This window comes from Oryctolagus cuniculus, chromosome 5, assembly GCF_051225735.1.
Source record: "Oryctolagus cuniculus isolate XC-2025 breed Fujian yellow rabbit chromosome 5, ASM5122573v1, whole genome shotgun sequence".
NCBI classification, from domain to species: Eukaryota; Metazoa; Chordata; class Mammalia; order Lagomorpha; family Leporidae; genus Oryctolagus; species Oryctolagus cuniculus.
Window position 1 is genome coordinate 35,614,340 of NC_142871.1, and position 20,498 is coordinate 35,634,837.

The 20,498-nt window shown below is 38.1% G+C and overlaps 1 protein-coding gene across 13 annotated transcripts in view; it reads right to left on the bottom strand.

The window, feature by feature from the left end:
• EYA4 (EYA transcriptional coactivator and phosphatase 4) overlaps window positions 1-12,295 on the bottom strand; it is a 341,780-nt gene extending 329,485 nt beyond the window's left edge. For 8 of the 13 annotated variants that reach the window (XR_016233724.1, XM_070073546.2, XM_051854317.3 and 5 more), the window contains exon 1: window positions 11,798-12,295. The gene's annotated coding sequence lies outside the window, so the exon portion shown is untranslated. The remainder of the gene's footprint in view (window positions 1-11,797) is intronic. The other 5 variants (XR_016233728.1, XM_070073545.2, XM_051854315.3 and 2 more) reach the window with 2 other exon arrangements.
• Between the last annotated feature and the right edge of the window lie 8,203 nt (window positions 12,296-20,498).

The following is a 20,498-nucleotide window of genomic DNA, read 5'->3' on the forward strand; positions in this document are numbered from 1 at the left end:
GAAATACAAAGAAAAAAAGAGAGAGAGAGAGAAAGAGTTAGCTTCCATCATCTGATTCAGTCCCCAAATGGCCTCAATGGCCAGGGATAGGCTAGGCCAAAGCCAGGAGCTTCTTCCGGTCACCCAGGTAGGTGCAGGGGCTCAAATACTTGGGCCATCTTCCACAGCTCTCCCAGACACACTAGCAGGAAAATATATGAGATGAGCTTAACTCTTGCTTCGGCACTTTTCTGAATTGATTTTATGAAGATGGAGCACAAATAGAATATTGAGATCTCATGCAGCTAAGGAATCATTTATCTGATTTTAGCAAGGTCAACCAGGTTCCCAATGTTGAGGCAGCTAATCAGATGAGAGGGATAAGTTTGCAAGTGGGTCTCATTCCCTCCTTGGCCATAAACTGGATTCTGCATGCACAGGGTAAGGTTCCAAGAATAGTTCCTGAGAGGCAGAAAAGTGAATGAAGATTTCAGAGTTTGCTCTGCATTGGAAGGACAGAAAGCAGGAGAAAAAAAGCTCAAGGACAGAAGATACAGTTGAGTATATTGCATAACAACATGAACACAGCATGGCAAGCTTTAATTTTTTTGGTGCTCAAATAGAACCAAAATTATCTTAAATAACTTTTGGCAGTTGCTGATAATATTAATTCATAAAAACTTAAGAAATGGAAGATGTTAAACACGTACTAAGTCCCACCCAGAAGACTTGTCAACTGTGGGAACACCATTGAAGAGTGAGAATAAAAAGAAAGGTTAAGACTAAGCACTTGATGGAAGCTATTTAGCATTGCAGATTTTTTTCTGTGTGAAGTGATGAGAGAGGGTGTAATGGGCAGAAGGAAGAACCACTCATAGATAATTCTATATGTAATAAATTAGTCTCTAGAACAGAATTTTTTTTAAAAAAAATATATTCTTAAGGATTAATCCAGTTAGTCACGTCACATAGATCGAATCCTTTATGTAGAGTCAAACCGGGTACAAAAAACACTACTCAATTGTAAAATAAGGAACTCATGTTCACGAAGGTGTGAGTCAAACTGTTCCAGTTAATACCTCACTCTCATGTCCTTTTCATTTCAGTAAAGAATACATCTGTCAGTCACAAACATTTACTCACCTATTGGCTGAACAAAAAGGGCAATTGAAAATGAGGTTAGGGAAAACATGAGCCTGGTCTTATCACATTAACAAGTGATTTTAGAAATAGTTTTAACCTTGTAGTACGTGGTTAGTCATCACCATGTGCACCACTAACTCAAGCTAGATACTTGTTCTTTTGCCAAATAATGTCACTTTAAATGTGTGTGAATATCAATATCACAGTGAAATTTAGGACCTAAATTCTGACAAGGTGTGACCACATGCATGGTAATGAAATTTCATCTGTTTCCTTTAAAATTTCTCCTCTAAAGATGCTTTATTTTAGAAGAAATGGAATCCATTTAAGTTTAAAATATCCATCCAGGACAGCTATGAAAAAATAAACTGTCTTGAAAAAATTCTACCTCTAAGTATATATGGATTTGTTATTCATTATAACTCATTGATAATGTTTTCTAAGGGACTAAATTTTTAAATACATTATGTAGGGGAAAAGCAAAATTTTACTGTATTGTATATTAGGTTAAACTCTTTAAAATAAACACTGGATTGAGAAATTCATCACAAGATGACTCCATTTAACATTTTCCTGCAGTTAATATTCATTTTTTAAAGGGTTGGCTGAGGGCCCAAAGAGGATCATGTATCACCAAAAGAAAAAATTCCCAGATCCCTGGAAAACATTATAGAGACATTCCAGTGTATTTAATTTTTTTAAAATAAGATTTGTCAAATAGTTAGCCATCTATTAAACTGTGCATTCTGTGAATGTGGCACCATTTTAAAGTGTTGATAATACATCTTATTGGCCTTCCTACTAGTCAAGAGTTCCTAGTAAAATATTTTCCTACCACGTAAGCCACTAGTCATCAACCATGTCAAACAGCATTTCCAATTTGTATAATGAAATTCTAAGTTGATTCTACTCAAAAAATAATCAAGAAATGCATAACAGTAGTCATATAATGCATTCAGTATATTTAAATCAAGTTATATAGCATTTGGGAATTTCATGCAAAGTATTTATGTTGTTCATACATACATAAATATATTAACAGCTATGTTTTACAAATGTATGATTTTTAACCCAGTCTTAATCAGAATGGAATTTAATTGTGTGCATGTATTTAAATACTGGAGAAAATCTGCTTCAGCTGAATAGTAAAAATTACCGAATAATGTACTCTCTGTTGTCTTTATATAACATATAATTGTATATATTAGATGCTTATTTCATAAATGTGAAGATATTTCAACAAGCTCATGGAAAATAAAATTAAAATGTTTATTTTGATATAAAAATTTTAATTATATGTAGTGCACATATTTGTATAATACATAGTACATGCATTTGTATCACTAGGCATAGATAAAACATACATGATATAAAATTACCTTTTGGATCATTTTAAGTATACTGTTCTGTGGCATTAAGTACATTCACATTGTTGCACAACCACCATCACCATCTCCAAAACTTCTTTTCTCATATAGAACTGATGTATACTTAACATAATGCATACAAGCTTCCTCAGTGTTATTTCACGTGTTAGAATTTCTTTCCTGTTTAAGGCTGCATGACATTCCATTGTGTGTACCTATCATATTTTGTTTATTTACCGATCAGTGGACACTTGGGTTGCTTCTACTTTTTGGTTATTGTGAATACTACTGCTATGGGTGTAATTGTGTGTGTTCATGCTTATAATTTCTTGGGGAGTATACCCAAAAGTGGATTGGCTGGATTCCTTGTGATAAATTTATTTTATTTTGTTTATTTGAAAGTCAGGATGAGAGAGAGAGCAGAGGAGAGATAGAAAGAGAGAGAGAAATAAAGAGAGAGAGAATGAATATCTCTCATCCTCTGGTTCTCTACCCCAAAGGTTCACAACAACCAGGACTGGGCCAGGAAGTTAATCTGGTTCTCTCCTGTGAGTAGCAGAAACCCAAGTACTTAAGTAGTCTTCAGCTGCCTCCAAGGGTATGTATGAACAAGCTGGATCTGAAGTGGAGGAACAAGAAGCCAAACCAGGCACTCTAATATGGGATCCATGTGTCCCAAGCTGCATCTTAACTGCTGCACTAAATGCTCACCTCTTAGTCTTATACTTTTAATAAATCCTCAGATCTATGCATGGGATTATTTCACATTCTGTTTTGGTTTGTTATTTCATATTTTAAAGGGGGTTGTTGCTATCTTGCAGGAAAGCAGTGTTACCATTTCCTCCCCTTAAAGTTTTTCCTTTTGATGTATTTTCTTTCCATGTTTCATTTTCCTCAAAGAGTTGTTGAACATTCTTGAAAAAACAAGAAATAAACTTCTTAAGAAAGTTTACAATTATTGACCTACTTGTAAATTCTAAATGTTAATTTTCCTAATGGAGATTTAAATGTTAGCATTTGAAGAATCAGAGTTGAAGGAAACTTGGACAAAAAAACAAAATATGTTATCCATTCCCCAGACTTCATGAAAAACTTCATCAAGACTGAAAATCATGCTTTTACTGCAGGTTTTTAGAAGGCAAAATTTCAAAGCTTCCTCATCAATATCTTCCTATGTTTGACAATCTCTCCCATGAGAAGTTTCTTCCATTTCTCTATTCTTCTTCCATCTTGAACTCCACATCACTCTTAAAACCTATCAGATTATTTTTTAAAATGCAATGCCAATGATATATCATCTTGGAAGTTCTTCTTGATCCACCAACATGACTTAGTGTGCTCTCATCTGAAAAACGAAGGAAAAATTTTCCTTCCTTCATTGGTTGGTTGTGAGTTCTCAGTATATGCATAGAACTCTGTAAGGCACTGGGTAAATTTTCAATAAAAATCGATGATTGCTACCAAGCAAAGCAAAACTCACTAGGGAGGAATAACATGTACTTTGTATCTTTGTATTAAAGTTTTCTGCATATAAAATCAGTAGTATATTTTTCCCACTTAATTAAACCTTACTTTTTGTTTATCACTTCTGATAAATGTTGTTTTCTTACTTTTTACTCATTCTAAGAGCTCTTTCTTGAGTCCTCACTAAATTATCCTTACACATTTCAGCTGTTTAGCTCTAAGTTATATGATATTTAATATTAGAATGAAAAATATCAAGTATAATTAAAGATAAGGACAGGAGAAATACCAATTTAACTGTCTTTCATATTTATGGTACTTGTTTTCTGATACCCTGTTGACCAAGTGTTATGTTCTTCTCAGCCTTTTTAAGTTACAGGTCCTCTGAAAATATGGTGGAAAGTATAATTTGTTTTTCAACTCCCCAAAAATGCATACTCACAATTTATATTAAAGTTCTTGGAGTACATGGACCCCATTGATTGTTCAAGGAGAATCCATAGATTCCTGATAATACTGATTGTATCATATAAACATAATAAATTTCAGTTGTTCTATTTTCTTCTTAAACACATCTTTTATTTGTCTTATTTTTAAATTCCACTTCTTGTCTATCTATACCTCTATATTTTTTCCCAAAGTCTAGACCAAGAGCTAAATGTTTTAGGCTCTGTCAAGAGCACACCTGGGAATAAGACAGTGGATTATCTCTGCACATGGGATAAATCATCCTTTTATCCTCACATTTATGTAACCAGTGTTAGAAAAGTCTTCTTTAGGCACAAATATAGCACATTTAATTTATTTTAATTACTTAAAGTATTTGAAAAACTAAACACAAAAAAGTTTTAATTTACATAGTAGCTTAGATTTACCTCAGTGCAGTTTCTTTAAAAAGTTTTTCTCTAGATTATAGGAAATGGAATGAATCTGGTACTTTTTGTAACTTTTTATGAGGCATTAGAATTAATTGGTTAAAAATCTAATTAAGAGAAATTAAATTTGATTTACCCAAGGCTCCCATACCAGTGAAGCAGATCTCTTTCTAGTCTGTGATGTTCTTATAGGTAATCTGCCCCATGGTAAGCAAAATTTGAACACAACTGAGAACAAGGGAAACACAGAAGATAAATTTTAGTACCTTGATGAACAAGGTAATTGAATTCTAAATCAGATATATTGATTGCTGAAGAGTCTCAACAGTTTCATTCTAAGGTACTTTAATTTTAACTTTGGTCTATCGTAAATACAACCTTAACTTTGATTTGATTATAAATGACATATTACTTTCTTTGAAAAAAATTGATGTACATGGTTCTTCAACATTCAGGAAGTATTTCAAAGAGGTATATACAAATGGTCAGCTATCCCTCTTTATCTCTTTGAGTAGATGGCTAAGGTATGAGTTTTGTTGTGCTGTTTATCATCAGTAACCAATGAGATGTGGCACCCATGCCCCCTGAGTCAAAGAGCATTAGGAATCCAAGGTATCACTGAGTAGAGACTTGACAATAAGAATAAGAAAGAGACTGATCCCAGTCAAGCTGTGTAATAATTGACGAGAAGAGAAGAAGGAAAAAAGAAGGTGATGAACTGCATATGCTGAGAGATCATCTAATTTTACCTCCTTTTTCTGTTAATGAAAACATGAAGTAACCAATTACTCTTAGGATAAGGCTGGAGACATAACTTACAGAAAAAACTCATCATCTGAGATTCAATAAATATGATTGCTGATGTGGATTTGCCATTAATATTGTGCAAGATAGATTTCTGAGTATATATGGCCACAAATGCTAAAGGAGAAGATTGAGTTAGAATTCCATGATACTAATCTTTAACTAGGCTATTTTAGTTCCCAGACATACTATTTTTTGAACATTTACATTATAAATTTGAACACATAAATCTTTATAGTCAAGTTAGCACCAGGAAGTCCTAGTTATAATAATTATTATAATCCTTACCAACTAATATAAACTATTGTGGGATAGACATTGTGCCCTTTAAAATATGGTAAGTTTAATTTGTGCTTTTTAAAAGTCATCAAGTAAACTTAACTTTTTACACTTCTCAAACAATTTAAAGAAGGGTCCATCAAAGAAGGATGTACTTTTCTCTGAAGGGAAGAGAAAACTTCCACCTTGGTTATGGCTATGTCCAAATACTGATGGAGTCTGTGGTCACAAAAGGCTTCCATAGCCTTGGCAGCCCATGGCAAGAGCCTCGGGTGATCACTGATGTCATAAATAATAGTGTTAATTGTTAAAGGAACAACAGAAGTCACTGTGTAATTACTCCCCATGTAGGACCTCTGTCCTAAATGAATTGTACTATGAGAATTAGCTGCAAAATTTGTTCTTAAACTGTACTCTATGTGTTATGCTGTGTGTGTGGGGGGGTGGAAACTGTTGAAATCTGTACTTAACACAGAATTGGTCTTGGTATATAAAATTAAACTAAAAATGAACCATAATAAAGAAGGGGATGGGAGAGGAAGTAGGAGGTGGGACGGGAGTCGGGGAGGGAGGGTGGGTATGAGGGAAAGAACCACTATATTCCTAAAGTTGTACCTATGAAAAATGCATTCATTAAACAAAAGCTTTAAAAATATATTAAGCACTCACTATCACCCATATTTCCAACTCCTAGAGATACATCAGAATTTAGAAAAGGATTCAGGATATTGAAGAGCAAAGAATTGGGAATATTCAATGAAAAATTAGAGGTAACTTCAGAGTGTTAATTCCTTTTATAGAAAGAAACCTCATTTTAATAGAGATTTTGAGAGACACAGCTAGCAGATAAGCAGGTGTTGCTATGGATTGGAAGCAGGGACCCCAGTGTGGCATGTTGAGTTGGTAGAACCTTTAAGAAGTAACAGGTAAAGCCACCACCTGCAACACTGGCATCCCATTATGGGTGCAGGTTTGAGTCCCAGCTCCTGCAGTCTAAATACAGCTCCCTACTAATGGTCTGGAAACAGGAATAGAAGATAGCTCTAGTGGTGGGCCCTTTGCTACCCACATGGGCAACTGGAAAGCAAGTCTGGTTCCTGGCTTGTACTTGGCCCAACTCTGGCCATTGTGGCCATCTGGGAGTTAACCAGCAGATGGAAGATCTCTGTGTCTCTCCCTTTCTCTCTGTAACTCTTTCAAATAAATAAACAAATCTTTAAAAAGAAGTAGGTTCTATGGGCAGCTGTTGTGGTACTCCTGGTTATGTTGCCTTTTGGGAAATCCTCTTCTCACATCAGAGCACCTGGGATAGAGTCCTGCTTCCACTTCCAATCTGGCTTCTTGCTAATGCACACTCTGGGAGGCAAAAGATGATAGCTCAAATTCTTGGATCCCTTCAAGATCCCAATGGAGTTCCTGGCTCCTGATTTCAGTCTGGCCCAGTTGTGGCTGATGTGAGCATTTGGGAAGCGAATTAGCAGACAGAAGATCTCTCTTTCTCTCTCTCTCTCTGTCCTCCCACCTCCATTTTCCTCTTCAGCTCTACCCTTCAAATAAGTACAAACAATAATTTTTAAAAGAAGAGGTAGGGTTTTGTGTAAGGTAATCAAGTCATGGTGACTACTCTTGGAAGGGATTGAGGCTGGTGAAGTGGAGTGAGTTAATGACTTGTTATAATGCAAAGCTACACTCATTCCTTTCTGTTTCTCTGCCATATTGTGACACAGCAAGAAGACTCTTGCAAACACACAGATTTCATGCTGTTTGGACCCACTAGCCACCAGAATCATGAGCCAAATAAACCTCTTTACTTATAAAGTACCCAGCCTCAGGTCTTTCATTATGTCATCACCAGACTAATCCAGATGGTCACTTGAAACAAGGAAAAATTTAAGATAAGGTAAATTACAACAGGAGAATAAATCAGTCACGTTAAGAGGCACAGAGACAGGAAGGTACAAAGGTCATATTGTGGGAATGAGCTTGCTCTTCAAGGAACAGAAAGAGGGCCAGTGTGGCATGATATAGGATAAGGTCAGAGGTATAGGCCAGCACCAGATTACAGGACAACTAAAAACTCCCTTTGAGATATTACTTATCTATACTAATTTGAAGCTTTTGAACATTTAATAGAAATGAATCCAAGGAAACTTTTTTCTTGAAGTCAAAAACTAACAAATATTTCAGCTTCCTAAAGAGGGTGAGTGTGGGGCAGGCAGCATGCATATGTGTGTGTGTGTGTTGACATATGAGTATTTCTTGAGAGTGAAGTAAAGGGGCTGGTGCTGTGGAATACAGGGTAAAGCCACCACCTGCAGTGCCGCCATCCCTTATGGGCACCAGTTCTAGTACCCCGGCTGCTCCACTTCAGATTGATCCGGCTCTCTGCTATGGCCTGGGAAGGCAGTAGAAGATGGCCCAAGTCCTTGGGCCCTACACCCAAATGGGAAGACATGGGGGAAGTTCTTGGCTCCTGGCTTTGGATTGGTGCAGCTCCAGCCATTGCGACCATCTGGGGAGTGAACCAATGGATGGAAGACCTCTCTCTCTCTCTCTCTCTCTCTCTCTCTGCCTCTTCTCTCTGTGTAACTCTGACTTTCAAATAAATAAAAATCTTTAAAAAAAAAGAGTGAAGTAAAACTTCTCAATACCTCTCATTCCCCTTGCAGAAATCATCACAGGACAGAATATGATAATATCAGAAATACTTAGAAGATCTGCACCTAGTAGATGCTTGTAGGTGCCTTGGAAACTCAGGTGAGTTTTGGTATGGTTAGAAAAAGTGGAAATATTATGCAAACTACTAGATGGAGTCTACTCCACGTGATATGGCTAAGTGCCAACATACTTTTAATTAGGGAAATTGTCAATATTAAAGGTTTTATTATTGCACTTAAATGACCTTATTACTAACAAACTTTCTGTAAAATTGGCTATGATGAAAAATACTTCTTTGAGCAGATCTAGTTTTTTTTTTGAGAGAATCAAGGGAAAGAGCCGAGTTCCATGTTTGAATTGATACAGGACAGAAAGGATGAAACTAACACAACATTGAGACTCAGAATCCTGTAAAATATGAAACTTGAAGTCAGAAGAGACATGGGAATATAAGCCCCCCAGGAATGTACTGTAATCTTAGGAAGAACATGGAATGGGTGACTTAAGCTGCCATGTAAGTTATGTGTTTATTTATTTGTACATTCATTTTCAGTGTCTCATCACTTTTCTTAAAGAAAAAGAAAATAATTCAAAGGGAGAAGGAGATTGAGAGAGAAACAGACTGACTGACTGATTTCTTTTTAGAAACTATATGCATCCATGGTGCCAAAACATCCAATCAAGAGGATGAGCAAAAACAAGTTCAGTTAGCTGTTTAATGCAGACTAGTCAAAATAATGGGTGGGTTGGCTAAGTTTTCAGTCTCCCAACCACTTGCTCTGGCATAATACAGACATAGCTCGAAAATAAATATTTAAGAGTAGAGCTGCATTCATTTTATTCCAAAATCTGAGAGAAATTCATAAACATGTTTTTACTTTTATCAGCAAGAATCCATGTGAATAACTTGTCCCATTTGCTGTGGGATTCTGGAGTCTAAGTGGGCCAGGTTTTTGAAGTGTTGAAAGATATTATAAAGCACTTACAAGTATTCAGCTAGTCAGACTGCTCAATTAGCTGAACATTTATAACCTTAAAATTTTGACAGAGCATGATTCATGTAGGAACGACCCCTTGGACAACAGATGGCTTTATTGTAGGCATGCTTGAAAGAAAGCATACAAAGCTTTGGGATTTGAAGGAAATAAAAATGGAACATGTAGAGAAAGCAAAATTGAACTGAGGAGCATGGATTGTACTCTTAAGAAAGGAAATTGACAAAAAATTGAGCTGATGTATTTTTAATGACAGGGTGTTCTTTTTTACTTTTACTTAAAAATATTGAAGACATTCACTTATGGGACATACCACAAAACCAAAATAGACCGTAACTAATATCATTAAGCAAGCAACCCATACTAAACTCATATTACAAATGTAAATTAAGGATTAAAAAAAGGAACAGGGATTGGGGAGAAAGACGCAAAATGTCAACTAAAAGCCTAAACCTGCAGCATTTTAGTTTCTTTTGTTTTTGCTGCTGTAGCTATGTGTTGCCAATATCCTAGAGGCTATACTGGAAGAAATACCTTCAAGAAGTACTAATCCAAAGATATACTTTGGAATCATAATTTTAATAGTAAAGTGTATCAAAGTATAGCTCAAAGGGGTTTTTTTTAAAATCAATTTCTAAAAGAGAAGCAAAAGGCATCCTTGACGTGTGAAGAGTGGGCACTGTTGCTGCTCAGCCTTGAAGCATGTGCAGGAAAGCGAATACCCTCGGCCAGAGCACTGCCAGTGTGTCACTTTGCTTTCCTCCTGAGTCCTACAGCCCTGAGAAAGTTCACTGGGCCGTCAGGCACCCATGATCCCCTCTTGAAATGTCCAGAGCCCAGTCCAAGGCTTGTTGGCTGACTGTCCCGGGCAGAGCCCTCTACGGTTGGCCCACCAAGAAGAGGGGGCCCCTGGTGCCTCTGCAGGTGCTCAGTGTACACAGGCGCTGACCATGGAGTGTGCCTACTTGTTCTCCCACACAGTCCGGAGCAGTATGTGCAGATAGTCAGCTTTTCCAATGTACTGCTCCCATCTCATCAACGAGACAACTAGTTACTGCTGAACTCTAATGTGGCTTCTATGACCACACTAAGCTAGCCAGAGGTGCAACAGAACACAGTCCTTTAAACACAATCCTGTTACTTCCTCACAACTGCTGCTTACTTATTAAAGGCCCAATAAAACCTATTCCTGCATATCAAATTTAAAAATAAGTATGAACATAATAATGAAAAGCTGAAAAGGAAGCAAAAATATAACTTATGCATTTCCTCCCTGCACGTACTTGGTCATACCCTTTCCCTTAATTCTATTAAGCAATAAGCAATTTTTACAGCACAGAATATTAATCATTAATTATGTGTTTATATAAACTGCAAACATACATTTTAATAATATTCTTGTACTTATTTGGTCTTCATTGCAACTCTATAGGGCTTATTATTATTTATAATCCCATTTTATACATTAAGAACCAGAAACTCAAAGAAAATATTTTATCAAAAGTCCAAATAACAATACACAGTCAGCATTTAAATACAGAAATTTTACTTTATATTAAATTTCATTGCTTTCATTGTATTCTTATTATTCTAGTTAATATAAATAAATGTCTTTTCTAAAAAATAATTTATGATAAAATGGCCACAAACCCAAAGGGACATAGTCCAAAAATACAAATCTTGAGTAATTTTTGGAAAGATCTTGTAAAAATGTATCAGTGCCTGAAAGACATTGATTGCATGTGCAAATATTTTTTCTCTTTTCGATGTTTATAATTCTAATAATGCAATCAATCAGAAAGAAAAGCTGAAACTGCAACATATTTGATGCTCGCTATTTATTCCTTAAACCTTTTCCCCTTCACATACTTTTTTATAATTTGAAGAATGAGAAAATCCTGTAGGATATCTAGATATTATAAGTAAAACCAAATTAAAGAGGAAAATAAATTAGAACAAGTGAGCAAGAGAAAAATCTAATACAAATATTAATTTTTTAACATGGTGATTTGGTTGAGAATAAAAATGAAATAATATCTTCTGTGGGTGTGTATATCATTTATATGTACGTGAATGGGTTAAAATTGGCTTTGTCTACCAATTTTGTCCGTGAATGAACTTTTAGATCAAAAACCAAAACAAATACAAGAGACATTACTACCGAGAGAATACACAATTAAAGCCCAAAACACAGTTAATTTAGTAAGTACGTTGTGCTCCACAAATTACTTACAAAGACAGGTTAAGTCCTATCAAGGCTTCCGTGATCCGCTTCGATCTGAGACATTCGTTGTCACTGCATGGAGTTTTTTGCCCTTCTGCTAAATATACCATGACTTTCTTGGCAAGACTAAATGTAACTTATCCTTATTATATATTGGAACTGTCATAATTTTGAATTTTAGGATCATTCAAATTAATTACAACTTTAAGAAGCAACACAGACTAAAATAGCAAGAGCTGCTGGTGTTCTGAAGCTACTCACAGCGTGTCCCAGGGAGTCCTTGGCCAAGAGCACAGGGAGCTTAAAAAAAGCACAGAACCCTTCAGATCCAGCAGGCAATTAAGGCCTCAGTAGAAATGTCAACCAAAAGAATGAAAAGACTTCTTAATTGTTTATATACAGTGTTCATCTAATTAGAGAGAACTGGTTGAAATTTTTTCCCTTCTTTTCTCAAACAGGATCTTATGAGATCAAGTTTAGAGGACAGCTGTTTCTTTAGAGAAAGGAAGAGAGAAAGAGCGAGAGCGAAAGGGAGAGGGAAAGAGTGACAGTGAAAGCAAGAAAGAAGGAGAAAGGCAGTCATTCTTGTCAATTAGATCTCATGATTCTTATGAAGATGGGGTGAATAAAATGCCTGTGAGCTTAATAATTTTGAAGATTCGCAAGAAATTTTGCTAAGGGCTGTGCTGATAATGCAAAATAAAAAGAGATTTTGAGAAGAGTACGACAAGAGAGGATTCAAATAATCAAAGTGTGGTGTCCTGAATTAAAACATGGAAGTCTTTCCTCCACCTTTGTTTGACTGTTGTGTTACTTGTCAAAGAACTGTACACAGGACTTTAAAAATGAGTTGATTTCAATATACTATAATCTAAATTATGTCTTTATATGACTTTTATAAATCAATTTGGAGAAGCCAATAGTGTTTCTAGGTCGTTTGCCTATGAAGAGATTTGGACTCATCTATATATTTAAAAGTAGAAATAAAAAACACATGACATTTCAGAACTTGATTTATTTGTATTTATTCATTTAAAAATGTTAACTTAGAAGTTGCACATGGGAATTTCCAAATGAGGTAGCAGCCATATGATATTTCTCTAGCAGTTTTTACATTGTGCTAACAAAAAGTAAGAAGGATTGACATAAAAGAAAACTGTGAGCGTTCACAGTTTTGTTTCCATTTATCCTGACATTGTTATTTAAGACAAACTGCCCAAACTTTCCTAAAATCCAAACGTATGGTTCAAGAGCCCAACAGTATGCTCAGACTTCAACATATGGCTTTAATTCAAATAAGAAGCAATTTCACAAGCCAAATACGAGTAACTATTGTAAGGAATACCCCTGACTTCCCTGAATTGTTATATAAAGATAAGCAAAAACAAAACAAACACAAACAAAAACAAAACACCCAACCCAAACCAAACCAACCCAAACCAAAACAAAAATACCAAAACCAAAAAACACCAGAACTCAAAACTTTCAAACAAATAAAAATCAAACCCAAAAAAGCCTAGGTAGATAAGGTCAGAATTTACATGGAAAACCTTTTGCTGACTAATAGAATTTCTTCCTGTTTTGGTAGGAGAGAACAAAGAATTTAATTACTTCTCTGTCATGGCAGAAGGTGCACTCTCAGAGGTCTCAGGATGTGTAGATTCTGTGCAGGAGGGCCAGGGCTTCCTTTTCCTACTTTCTCACCTCTTCAGATGGATCCGCTGTGGAGGATTGTGAAAGCACCAGAGAAAAGCACAGTCTGGAAGTGGGGCACAGACGGGGAACTTGCAGAATTTATATCCCAAGGGATTTCTAGTGTTCTCCAGTACAAGGGGCTCCAGCATCACCTCAAGTCTGTGTAACATCATAGAGGGCAGAGTTGCCAGATTTTGTGAAGATGAGGATGCTTGAGCATCCTTGAAGCTCCTAGGAGAGGTTCCTGGCTTTGTTACCTGCTTCTGTCTTTTTTTTTTTTTTTTTTTTTTTTTGGAAAGGCAGAGTGAACAGTGAGAGAGAGAGACAGAGAGAAAGGTCTTCCTTTGCCGTTGGTTCACCCTCCAATGGCCGCCGTGGCCGGCGCGCTGTGGCCGGCGTGCTGCGGCCGGCGCACTGCGCTGATCCGATGGCAGGAGCCAGGTACTTCTCCTGGTCTCCCATGGGGTGCAGGGCCCAAGGACTTGGGCCATCCTCCACTGCACTCCTGGGCCACCGCAGAGAGCTGGCCTGGAAGAGGGGCAACCAGACAGAATCCGGTGCCCCAACCGGGACTAGAACCCGGTGTGCCAGCGCCACAATGCAGAAGATTAGCCTAGTGAGCCACGGCACCAGCCACCTGCTTCTGTCTTTTGTCATCAGCCAATTTTTTGGGGAATTATTTTCCCCTTGTCCTGAAGCTATCAACTGTGGGGAGCAAACCGGACTAGACTGAGTTACTGGAATTAAGACTTATTCTATGCATCTGCTCTCCCACAATATGGCGATGGGAGAGAAGTAAACAGCTTCCGCACAGCTGCCTCCAGTTCAACTAATAAACTGTAGGACTTGCTCCTGATTGGAGAGCAGCGTACTCGGCGTGTGGGCAGCCGAGTTAGGATTGGCGGAGGAGGACTATAAAGGAGGAGAGAGACGGCATGCACCAGGAACATCTAAGGGGAACATCTAAGGGGAACACCTGTGCAGCCCCCGAGAGAGCCGGCCGGCGGTGTGCCGCTCCCCCGCGGAAGTGGGGAATGTGGCAGGGGGAACCGCCCTTCCACGGAGGTGGAAGGGTCGGTAGCCAACCCGGGAAGAACCAGCAGCAAACCCGGGGAGGGCCGAGCAGACGAAAGAACAGCGCAGGGTCCTGTGTCGTTCCCCCACGAAGACGGGGAGCGACATAATGGTGCCGTGACTCGGATATGAAGCCTAGGCAGGGTTTAGTGTCGTTCCCCCACGAAGACGGGGAGCGACATAATGGTGCCGTGACTCGGATATGAAGCCTAGTCAGGGCTTAGTGTCGTTCCTCCACGAAGAGGGGGAGCGACAATCAACTAAATAAGTCTTGAATCCCTTATCTCTAGCACATCAGTGGCATCTAGGAATTGGCATTGTTTAGTACTGGGTTCTTGATCAACTATGTCATTGTACAAAGGCCTATAACAAAGATTTCCTTTTAAATATTCTCCATAAGTTATTCCAGATTACTTCTATGTAAGTATTTGCTATCTGCCAGAAAGACTTCCCTAAAATGAAATGCTTTCAGATTTTTCGTTTCCTTTCCTATTTTATATAATCTGTAATTTCTTTTTTTAAAAAAACTTTTATTTAATGAATAGAAATTTCCAAAATACAGAATATGGATTACAATGGCCTCCCCGCAATAATGTCCCTCCCACCCGCAACCCTCCCCTTTCCCACTCCCTCTCCCCTTCCATTCACATCAAGATTCATTTTCGATTCTCTTTATATACAGAAGATCAGTTTAGCATACATTAAGCAAAGATTTCAACAGTTTGCTCCCACACAGAAACATAAAGTGAAAAATACTGTTTGAGTACTAGTTATAGATTAAATCTCAATGTACAGAACACTAAGGACAAAGATCCTACATGAGGAGTAAGTGCAGAGTGACTCCTGTTGTTGACTTAGCAAATTGACACTCTTGTTTATGGCATCAGTAATCACCCTAGGCTCTTGTCATGAGCTGCCAAGGCTATGGAAGCCCCCTGAGTTCACTGACTCTGATCATATTTAGACAAGGCCATGGTCAAAGTAGAAGTTCTCTCCTCCCTTCAGAGAAAGGTACCTCCTTCTTTGATGACCCGTTCTTTCCACTGGGATCTCACTCGCGGAGATCTTTTATTTAGTTGTTTTTTTTCCCCCCCAGAGTGTCTTGGCTTTCCATGCCTGAAATACTCTCATGGGCTTTTCAGCAGGATCCGCATGCCTTAAGGTAATTTCTAGTTACCTATATTGATAGATGTGTTTCCAAAACCAGCATACAGTTTAAAAACCTCATAAAATACCCTCTGTCATCATTAGGCTAGACTGACTTGCTAATTCTCAAGCACTCCTGAAGTAAGTGTACTAGAGTAGCTTCTTTTCTTTAAGTTACCATATCCCATTTTTGTAGGGAAAGATGGTACGAAAAGATTGCCTGGCCGGCGCCGCGGCTCACTAGGCTAATCCTCCACCTGCATGGGAGACCAGGAGGAAGCACCTGGCTCCTGGCTTTGGATCAGCGCAGCGCGCTCGCTGTAGTGGCCATTTTGGGGGTGAACCAACGGAAAAGGAGACCTTTCTCTCTGTCTCTCTCTCTCACTGTATAACTCTGCCTGCCAAAAAAAAAAAAAAAAAAAAAGAAAAGAAAAGATTGCCCACCAACAAGAAGGGCCTAATTCTGGGGAGAAGAGAAAAAAATGAAAGAAATGAAGAACATGGAAACAGGTAAGAAAAATCAAGACTTTTTGGCCAATTCTGTGAAAAAGGCCTTGTAATTATCCATACCAATGAGGATAAATGGGAGGCAGGGACCCTTGGTCCTTTTCCTTGTAGCCCTTCTTTACTCATCAGCAAGGTGAAGGTAGAGGGTATTGGTAAGATGTGTGTATATGAGAAAGTGAAATAAAATAAAAATAGTGTTTGTGTTGTCTGTGTTGGTTATATACAAGCCCTCCACTGTTTTGGTGAAAATGAAATGCACTGGCATGCAGAAGCTATAAAATTGAAATTGTAGAATTTTGGTGATTCTACACCCATGTAAAAGGCTCAGATATTTATATTTAAAACTGGTCCTGAGTCACATGAAGATTAATGGTTAAATCCATGTTAGTAATTTAACAGTTAACTTTTTACTTAGAATAAAACTAAATCACAAATAAACATGATGGCATTTACAGAAATACTGTCAAAGAAAGTAAAATTCTTTGTGGATTTATAGCAATTTTTCTGCTTTTTGAACAAGGAGTCTTGCATTTTCATTTTGCACGGGGCCCCACAAATTACAAAGCTGGCCCTCTCACTTCATTACCTCCAACTCCTATCTTGGAATATGTACCTGGATTGAGTTTACTACTCAAACTCTAACTAAAAGACTCCACAATAGATTATTCTCTACCTTGTGGCTTGGCAAATTAGTGTCAGGGCCATTTGAGGTATGAAATAAGTACTCCCTTTCTTTCACAATTGGAATATAATCAGAATCATAGCTAGGGATAGCAGAGAGAGTGGTTCATCTGGGGAAAAATTCTCCTAATTTGTCATCTTTTCAACAATTTTAAAGGCAACATATTTGTGTGACATTTGTTAGGACCATAGAGGAGAGTTCTCTGAGGACTCTCCCTATGAAACACTCAATTGAAAGCTCAATGTTCAGAATCTGAGATTTTTGGATACAGGGCACCCTTTTGAAAGCAAAGATGCCACCAGCCACACACAGTGAGTGTCCAACATGAAAAAAAAAAAAAACACACTGAAGAATGCCTGATATGTTTTTTTTTAAGTTGGGCGGGGGAAGAGAGGGGGAGAGAGAGAGAGAGGTCTCATGCACTGATTCATGTCCCAAATGCCTGTAATGGCGGGGACTGGACTGGGAACTGCATCCAGTTCTTCCACATGGATGGCAGGGGCCCAACTACTTGAGCCATCATCAATGTCTCATGAGGTCTGCATCAGAAAGAATCTGGAGTCAGCAGTTCAGCAGCCAGAGCTGTGACTGGAACCCAGGTACTCAGATATGAGACACAGGTCTCTTAGCTGGAGTCTTAACCACTGGGTCAAATGCCTGCCCAAGAAGAACACTTGAGAATGAAATCCTGATGCTTCCTTTGTTCCCAGGTAGTGACAGGTTCAACCATGAGAATATTGTCCTGCATCACTGACCAACAGGGATATACTGTGAGAAGTGCATCCTGAGGCAACCTCATTGTTGTGCGAACCTCCTGGAGTATATACACAAACCTAGATGGCTACAGCATCATGAGTGGAAATAAGCTTATAGGACTCCTTCTATATAAAAGGTCACTTATTGACTGAAATGTCCACATGTGGTGCATTTCTGGACTGTCTTCCCCACTTTGCTACCTTCTATTTTTACCACTGACTGCAGAAATAAAGGAAAAGTAGGTAAAATATCAATTATGCAACTTGAGCAATAGAAGGGGAAAAATATCCTCTTCCTTTCAGTTCAGTGCCTTTTGCTTTGATAAGAACCAAGCAAGTTGGGGGCTTGGGCAAAATTGCTGTACCTGATGAGAGGAGAGGAGAGGGAAGGAGAAGGTAGACAAGAGGATGGAGGCTGAAGTTCTGTCGCAGGAAAAACAAAAGGAGAAGGCTTCCCAAGGCTCCCCAGTGTCTAGGGATATATTTCAAATGATGGTTGCTGGTTTGATGATACAACTCTCCTTAGTCCATCTTAAAATAAAACCCACAGTTTCTTACTAATGTTTTGGTGGAAGTAGATTTGTGTGTTTGAGGAAGTCTGGGGTAGGGAGTGAAGATTGATACAGGAGTGCCAGAAGACAGGAATGAAGATCCAAGAAGAACATTAGGGAATAGCTGATGTCAGTTTAAGCTAAATAGATTTTTTTCCTCGCTGTTTTTAATTTAATTTAATTTAATTTTTTTATTTTTTTAAACTTTTATTTAATGAATATAAATTTCCAAAGTACAGAATATGGACTACAATGGCTTCCCCCCAATAACGTCCCTCCAACCCGCAACCCTCCCCTTTCCCACCCCCTCTCCCCTTCCATTCACATCAAGATTCATTTTCGATTTTCTTTATATACAGAAGATCAGTTTAGCATACATTAAGTAAAGATTTCAACAGTTTGCTCCCACACAGAAACATAAAGTGAAAAATACTGTTTGAGTACTAGTTGTAGCATTAAATCTCAATGTACAGCACACTAAGGACAAAGATCCTAATTTTAATTAATTTATTTGCAGGGTACAGAATCTGAGAGATACAGATGGAGATATCAGACAGACAGAAAGACAAAGATTTCCCATCGACTAGTTCACTCCCCCAAGTTCCCACAAGATGTGGGACTCGGCCAGGCTAAAGCCTTGAACTGGGAACTCAATCCACGTCTCTCATGTGATTGACAGGTACCCAACAATTGGATGCATCATCTGCTGCCTCCCAGGGTGTGCATTAGCAGGAAGCTGGAATGAGGAGCAGAACCAGGACTCAACCCCAGGTGATCCCAAAGGAGAAGCAGAGTGAACACCCACCTCTTTTATAAGACTGTCTTTAGTATTTCAAAGGACAGCAAAATGAGCTCATTTCCCAGTTAATCATCTCTGTCTTCTTGATAACTTCTAGCTTTTCAGGTTGACTTATTTCTGGGCACAGAATCAACATTCCACATTTCTTGGTCCCTCTCCAAAGGAAAGAACTAACTCCAGTGTCTCCAGTTTTACCACCTCACATTTTGTTCAGCAAGCGAACTCCTGTAAAAGATGATAAAAGAGAAATGTCAGTAGAGAGGTGTGGCAAAGGCAGAAAACATTTTCAGCATAAGAGGGAAACCTGTTTCCTTGGCCACCCTTAATGGCCCATTTCCTGAACTCTAAATATAGAATGCCAGGGCTTTCCTCACACCTGACCCCTGATGCTGCCAACTGCAGAAGATTGAGCCTCTCCTCCAATTTAAGTTCCACATTTAAATAGTATGTCTCAACCATTCTTCCTATCTATTGGCTTTTTTGTTCCTTTCAGAAAATTATGCTGTCATACTGTTTATGTAAAAATACTTGTTACTTCTTAAGTTACTCAGTTAAGCCAACATGTCCATCATTATAATAATAAGTGAAGAAAAAATTTTTCTTGGGCTGCCTTCGTGGTTTGAACCCTGACACAGAGTTTCTTCTGTTTGAGAACCTTATTTTCTGGTCTGAGCAGCCACTAGGAGTCAAATGCCTCACAGAGATGAATCACTTTGACTCCGAACGCAAATCATGGTCTATTGCTCACAATACCTGCCTTAAGTTGACTCATGGCGTAGTGTAGTGGCCTTTGAGCCTCAGAGGCCTCACCTGTCCCTTGTCGTGAAGAAACCATTTGTGGTTTGGGGTCAAGTGTGGTTCTCCTTGGCACCTTCAGCTGTCCCTTTCTGGTCAATCTATCACAAGAGACAGTCCACTTTTTACAGCACAAGCTATAGGATATTGTTCCCTGCTCAGACACCTTCCACGATTCCCCTGGATTTCAGAAGAAATGAAACTCCTTAGCACAGCATTCAAGGCCATTTATAATCAGAACCTTCCTTCCTCCCTCTGCATCTGTCTATTCCTATCTCTTTTTTTAAAAAAAGATATTTTTAACACTTTAGTGATTCTACCTATATATTACTGAAAGGGTCAGGGACATTGATTAACTTATTTATTTACCATGGGCTATTAAGCTTTCTTTCTTTATTTTAATGTTGATGGAAAGAAAATTCAACCAAATGTTATTTCTACAACTCTCATCAGAATCCTCTGGAGTAGTTGATTAAAATGCAGATTTTTCAACACCACCTCAGATCTAAATCAGAATCTTTCAGAGTGAGATATGAGAATCTGAAGGCTCAGGAAATTACTCATGTCTATGGGGTATATCCTGGAGTTTGAATACTGCATCAGATAGACGTTGAAAAAAATAGCGTTTGCCTATTAGTAATATTTCTTTTATTTCAACAATCTTTACCCACTCAAACATTAATATCCTGCAATGCCTACTAGATAT